The 6,898-nt window shown below is 42.7% G+C and overlaps 1 protein-coding gene across 1 annotated transcript in view; it reads left to right on the forward strand.

Moving 5' to 3' along the window:
* IL1R2 (interleukin 1 receptor, type II) overlaps nt 1-6,898 on the forward strand; it is a 42,136-nt gene that overhangs the window by 797 nt on the left and 34,441 nt on the right. The window lies entirely within an intron of this gene.

The raw sequence follows: 6,898 nt of genomic DNA on the forward strand, positions 1-6,898 counted from the left end.
GTGGTGGTGGTATGGCAGTGAGACACTGATTAATGTAATTTGCTTACAAAATTTGGGGAAGCAAGCATTTCTTAAACCAGTTTCATCCTTAATAGAAGTCTGAATTTAGCCTAAAACCAGAGGTTTCACTCTTCTAACACGTGGGCTTAGCAACAGGCAGGTAAAAGTAACTAGGCTAGTTCTATAAACTGTTAAATGTCGTAGGAAACATTTTGGGGCGGTGATGTTTTTCTTTTTTAAGAATGCAATGCACTAAAACTCTTTTAAGAATGTAGTTAATACTGCTTATTCATAAAAACAGCGTATACCTGTGTTTAGATGTAAGATCCCAGCTCTGGCTTTTTTTTTTTTTTTTTTCTTTCTTTCTTTTTTTTTTTTTTTCTTTCCCAAGTCAGTTTCATTTTATGAATAAGTTCTGACATTTGTAATAAATGTCTTGAGAGTAATAATTTGTTTAATGGCTACATGTTCATTACTTGAGAAATCTTGAGTGTATAATAATCTGTTGGTGTTGTAATAATGCACAGTGTCACGATTCAGCCGTTTTCCTTTCGGTTTTCTTTCTCTTTTGGTTGGATTCCTTTGGTGGGGTACTTTGTTGACAGCTGCCTTAAGCTGTTCATTCAGTGAACAGGCTCTCAGTGTTTCATGGGCTTTGTCTTCTGCTGCGGTTAACTTTCCTTCATGGCATGACAGGTAGGGCTTTTCCAAACACACACTCTCCAGTTCAGTCAAGCCGATGGCTCGAGCGACCGGTCACACAATCAGAGCCAAGAGCACCGAGTGTGCAAAGCTCAGACTCAACACACCCTTCTTTGGGTGTCAAATCTTGACTGCTGTAAATCCTTCAAACCCAATCAGCGTTGCTGCTGAAGACTCTCCTTGGAACATGGTTGGAAAGCGAGCGTTGAAACGCTGTGTGCACACAGCAATCCCCGTCCCCCCTACCCCCCAAAACAAAAAAAAAGAATCACAACTCAAGAAAGCCTTACATTTGCTGGTGGAGGAATACCTAGAACTATTTTTTTTTAATTGTATGACTTTTGGATAGCGTTGAAGGTGAAGGATGTGTTCTTTTCAGGCCCGATGTGGTCAGCCAGAAGAACGATCGACCTTTTGTACTATAATGAACTAAAGGGGACTCGGAAACGCAACGTGATGGTAGACATGGGTGTAATCACAGAGCTGCCCTGTAGTGTAGTTTGCCGAAGCTGATTCGATCGAATGTCAGTCTGCGTGATTTAAATCTTCCAGTGCTATGTGGTCAAAATTAATCTAGTCCTTGAAAGCTGATTCTATTCACCTAGAGGAAGATGCTCCAGTGCTGTAGGGATGCCCAGATCATGGATGATACGTACTGTTGAAGTTTTGAGGCTCCAGGGGAGGAGGGTAGAAATCTTCCTTCCTTCAGTGGGTCTGCCCACGTGGCAACTTCTGCCTGCACAGAAGTGCCAACACGGCGAGGTAAAAAACAGTATTACAAAACCACTACGTACACCAACATCGAACTCTTCAAACAGTGCTTTTGTAAGCAAAGAAGAAAAGAAAAGCTCCTAGGTTTAGTTTTAAGCTTTAATAAGTAATAATTTTCTGTATCTTTAAGTCAAAGTAACCCTAACTTGTATGACTGCAGTGTTTTTATTTTTTATCTTATGCACATGTTATGTTGGAGAAAAATGTTTACAAAAAATGGTTTTGTTACACTAATGTGCATCACATATTTATGGTTTATTTGAAAGTGATTTTTGTGGGTTTTTTAGTTTTTCATAGTAGTAGTAGTAGTACACTTTTTGTGATTTATAACCCCAAACTCTGCTGATTATAAAGATGCTAAACAATAATACAAAATGACAAACTGCATTAAAATTACTAATCGTAGAGCTGCAAAGCAGACTGGTGACAAGTAAAACACTCAGCCTTTTTTTTGCAGTGCTATCTAACTTGTCTTCTGTGTATTATGGAAATTACTGTTTTTTCCCCATTTTTCCTTAAATAAAGTCAAATTGACACCTATTGTATGTGGAAAGTATTTTGAATATCTCCTGGCTGCAGAAATCAAGCTGCATGTTGCCTAGTTGCATGTTGCTAGAAGAACAAAAGCCTTATTGTCAAATCTCATCATTTGAGAGGCTCTGACAATTAATGTGGGCTTTTGAGGGCTTTTTTTTTGTTGCTATTCTTTTTCTTTTTCTTTTTTATTTTTGCCTTAAAGCCCAAAAAGAACAAGTGAAAATCTTAGAAACATGAGTGAGGCCCTGGTGTTTTGGAAAGGAGTTGCACAAGGAGAGTTTGGGTGCATTGTGAACGTGCTCTCCCACCACAGAGCCATCAGGTTTGTGGTTTTTGTGAGCTGGTATTGCTTGTTGTCAAGAGGGCAATGAACAGGAGGCCTGAGCCAGATACTCACATGGCATTAAAGCACAGCTCCAAAAAACCTCAGGCTTTCCAAGTCATGAGCCATGAGGACTGAGCAGGTTTGATGCAAAGCTGCTGTTTTCACCCCCAGGGTTTTTGTTATGTTTTTTCCACCATGGGCTGTGTCTGTTTTCTGAAGTGGAGATAAGCAGTAGACGTTTCCTTCCAGCTAGGCTGGTCTCTGTGAGAGGAGGAGGAGGAGGAGGAAGTCTGTGGTCCCAGGCTCCTGCCTTTCCTTGTGCTTTCATCTGCAGAAGGCATTGGGATGTGGTGTCAGTTGGAAAATGTTTCAGGGTTTCCCTTGCTTCCTATGGACAAAGGTATCTGAAATCTTCGAGCCTTTTCCGCTTCTGCCAGCACAGATACTGACTGAGCTGAAAAAACTCTCAGGACCAGGTCAGGCTCCTGCTCTGCTCTGAGGCAGCAACTGGAGCAGAGCCATGTGCTCTGCAGAGCACATGGCTCTGCTCCAGTTGCTGCCTCAGAGCTGTTGGTTTTCCTCAGCCATTCTTGGCCCGTTGAGGACTCCCCCAGTTAAACGTGTAGGTGTAGTTGAGTGAGCACCAGAGCTAGTCATGAAAACAGATGTGAGCTGATGCTCCTTCCAGTGTGCAGTAAGTGAAAGCAGCACCCCCAGGTGTGAGCTTCACAGCAGGTGCTGGCAGAGGCAGTGGAGAACATGGAAAGCCTTCGTGCTCCTCTGAAGAAAGACACAATTAGAGTGACTTGCAGGAAGACTGAAATAAAAAAAAATGAGAGCATTGGAAGCCAAGTAGCAGATCTCATTCCTCTGTGGGACTTGTGTAGGTAGCAGTGGTGAGAGACCCAAATTTGTACTTTGTAAGAGGAGGAGGAATGTGCACAGGGCAGGAGAGAACAAATAGTGCAGCAATGGAACGTGTGCGATGGAACTTAACGACTGCAGCAGTCAAACCAGAGAAAGAAATGACTTGAAACCATTTTCTTACAAAGCTTTTAAATATGTAAGTTGAATATTACTAAAGAAAAGTGCAGAACACTTACCCAGGAGGTTAAAGTGAAAAAAAGAATCTGCAAATTAGTAGAGACAAGAGCCAGCCCTTTGCACGGGGTTGCTCTGCTGAAAGTCATGTGCTAGAGCATTGGGATTGTATAGGACCTTATCTAAAAGGGGTTTGTGGGCTGCTACCTGTGTTTCAGAGAGCTTGTTAATTCTTCTGCTTGTATCCACACTGTGGTTTGGGATCAGGACTGTTGAAAAGAGACTGAAATGAGAGAGACTTTAAAATGCAAGAGAAGAGCAAAAAAAAAAAATCTGCAAATTAGTAGAGACAAGAGCCAGCCCTTTGTAGGGGGTTGCTCTGCTGAAAGTCATGTGCTAGAGCATTGGGATTGTATAGGACCTTATCTAAAAGGGGTTTGTGGGCTGCTACCTGTGTTTCAGAGAGCTTGTTAATTCTTCTGCTTGTATCCACACTGTGGTCTGGGATCAGGACTGTTGAAAAGAGACTGAAATGAGAGAGACTTTAAAATGCAAGAGAAGAGCTGATGATGGAGAGGGGACTCAGCATAGGACTCTGCTGTGTCAAAATGCTCCAAGGCAACAGATATGCTAATAGTGATGTGAATGTCTTTCCACCTCGGAGGTTTGCCTTGTGGCAAACCTGTGAGCTGCAGCACCCCAGCCCAAAGCTGTTTCTCTCTTCTTCCAGCGTCACTGAAGGAATACCAGCAGAGTTGTGCCATGTTGCTTAGGCAATATTTCATAAGCACTTTTTGTGGCCAGCCTGGTGTACTTGCTGCTGGCTCTTTGCTTGGGAATCCCAAGCAGTCCAGCAGGCAAACAATCCTGGGAACTTAACTGTGGGAAGACTTCTTCTGCCACATGAGAGGGCTGTGCTTTATGGCCAGGATTCAGCTGCACATGAGAGGTGTCCCTTGCCTGCTGGACTTGGTGGATGCAAGGGATGCAAGTTCAAAGAGGTGTGTGCCCAGCAGCTGTAAAAATGCTGCCTGCAGCTCTTCCAGCACGTGCAAATTCACTGCCAAGCTCCAGCACCCACTGTTGGCCCATTTCTAACCCATTCAAGGTGGGAAGACTGGTTACACTGGCTTCTTTTGGCTGATAACAACTGGCTTCTTTTGGCTTCTTTCTTTTCAAGAGTCTTTTTTAGCACATTGCTGGGTTGGTGCTGCTTGGGGAGGTGTGGAAAGGCAGGGTCAAGTCCAAACCAGCACAGCCATTATAGCCACTTGGACTGCTGTGGAGATTACTAGTTGGAGGAATTGAAGGACAACATCAGGTAATAGTTGCAGCCACTTAATTTTCACTCTGTGCAGCATATGCTCCAATGAAGGGTAAAAACTCTGTGCTAGAAATCCTGATCATCTTAGTCTCCTTATCTCTCTGGCTTATCCCACTCTTGGTCTAAACAATAATAAACTAGGGAGAGAAGGAAGGAGGAAGGTGTTTCATTGTTGAAGAAAATAAATCCCTGACTCAATCAAAGTATGCCCTTTCCAGCTGAGGAAATGACAGGGTTCTTTCCTTTGTTAAATTATAACAGGAAATTTGCTTTAATGTTTCATTCTCAGGTTCTTGTGGTTCTATGGGGTAAATACATAGCATGGAAAAGTCAGATTAATTTGTTCCAACTGCTGCATGCAGCTCAGATTTTACTTGCACTCTGCATGAGATTTTTATTGCACAACCTCCTATTTGTCAATCAGCATAATTCGTTCATTAAAAGGCATTACCACACTTCCATTTTACTTTCATTTTTGCATCTCCTAAGCCAATTTTGCCCAGGCCATGTTAGCCATGGAAAAAAATGCTTTTCTGGCTCTGAAACCACTGTTGGAGCAAAGAGATTGTAAAATATTGTTTGTATCAGCTCTTGTCATGGGGAGGGTACAGACAATTTTTGGTAGAGTCCTATCAACATAGTTGGAAAGACTCTAGTCTTACAAACAGGAAAGCTAAAAGAAGAGAGTGAACGATATGTTTAGGAGCCCCTAGTGAGTCAGAGAGATAGTAAGAAAACAGGTTTTAGTTTGGGATCATTCACCTTGACCATTAAAGCATCTACCAGTGCCTCCTTGGTGTTCGATGACGGCGACAGAGTGTGACCCACACAGTCACATTTCTGGGCCAGGTTCTGATGCTGACTGACCTTTGGCAATTCAGACACGAAGCCATTACCAAGGTGAGACTGGTGAGAGCAAAAGTGTAGAGGGAATGCACATTTTCCTCTTCTGTTTTATAGCAATGATTTTACCAAATTTTCTACTATTGGTAAGGATACGTTTGCATGTAGCTGGCATAGACCATGCTTACTTGCAACAAGGCTTTTAGCAACCCTGTGTCTCCTACTGGTAGTGCCACATGGCAGAAACTGGACCTGGATCCTCCTAGAAGAGCCTTTCTCATCCCCACTGGAGGCTTAAGCAGCTGTTTAACTTCAAACCTAACACAGACACAATCTAATCTCCTTCTCCCCAGCACTTAATTGTGTTCTAACCCCCACCTAATGCCTAAATGTACTTCCAAACCTGAAGGCAGACTTATCATATCATAAAATCATAGAGTTTTAGGGGTTGGAATGGACCTTACAGATCATCTAGTCCCAACCCCTGCCCTGGGCAAGGACACCTCCCACCAGAGCAGGTTGCTCAAGGCTCATCCAACCTGGCTGTGAACACTGCCAGGGTTGGGGCAGCCACAGCCTCCCTGGGCAGCCTGGGACAGTGTCTCACCACCAGAACAGGAAAAAGCATTTTCCTAATATCTAACCTAAATTTCTTCTCCTTCAACTTGGTCTTGTTACCCTTTGTCCTATCAGTGCCACCTCCTACCAAAGGATCTTACCATGGTGCAGCCTACGCAGAGCAGCTGGCAGAGCCAGACTGGTGGGCACGTAGAGAAGCTCTGTCCTAAGAACTGTCTCTCTGGGCTTCATTAGGTGCTCAACCTACCCCAATCAAATCACAAGACCTTCTGGAAAATACATATGGAGATTTTTCTCGATGTTTCGGTAATGAAATTAGCTGAAAGATAAGAAGAGAGCACAGACTGGCGTAGAATGTTAAAATGCAAAGTATGTAATTATAGACTCACGGTAGTAATGACTCTAATGGATATCAGAGACAAGTATATAAAAGGAGAATAAATTATTTCAGGGCATAAAGAATCAGTTATGGGTAATTAAGCTGCAATTATCATTACTGTGCTGCTATGATAGGTTTTTTTTAAACTAATTTTTCTAAAATGGAATAATGCAAGTTAAGCATGAATTCATCTATTATCTGCCATTCAGATAAAAACATTTTTTCTAGTGCTTTTCAAAATGTGCCAGTGGGACAGATCTCAGTTTTACCCTGGAGGAAACACCAGGGATTTTTATGAAGTGATTTATTGCACGTCACAGCTGTTCAGTGGCATCGTTTAAACTCAGTGAGGTGCATAAACCCATGCTCACTGCCAATCAGGGACACCAGCAATTGG

Source organism: Acanthisitta chloris, unplaced genomic scaffold (genome assembly GCF_000695815.1).
Source record: "Acanthisitta chloris isolate BGI_N310 unplaced genomic scaffold, ASM69581v1 scaffold3549, whole genome shotgun sequence".
In the NCBI taxonomy this organism is placed as follows: domain Eukaryota; kingdom Metazoa; phylum Chordata; class Aves; order Passeriformes; family Acanthisittidae; genus Acanthisitta; species Acanthisitta chloris.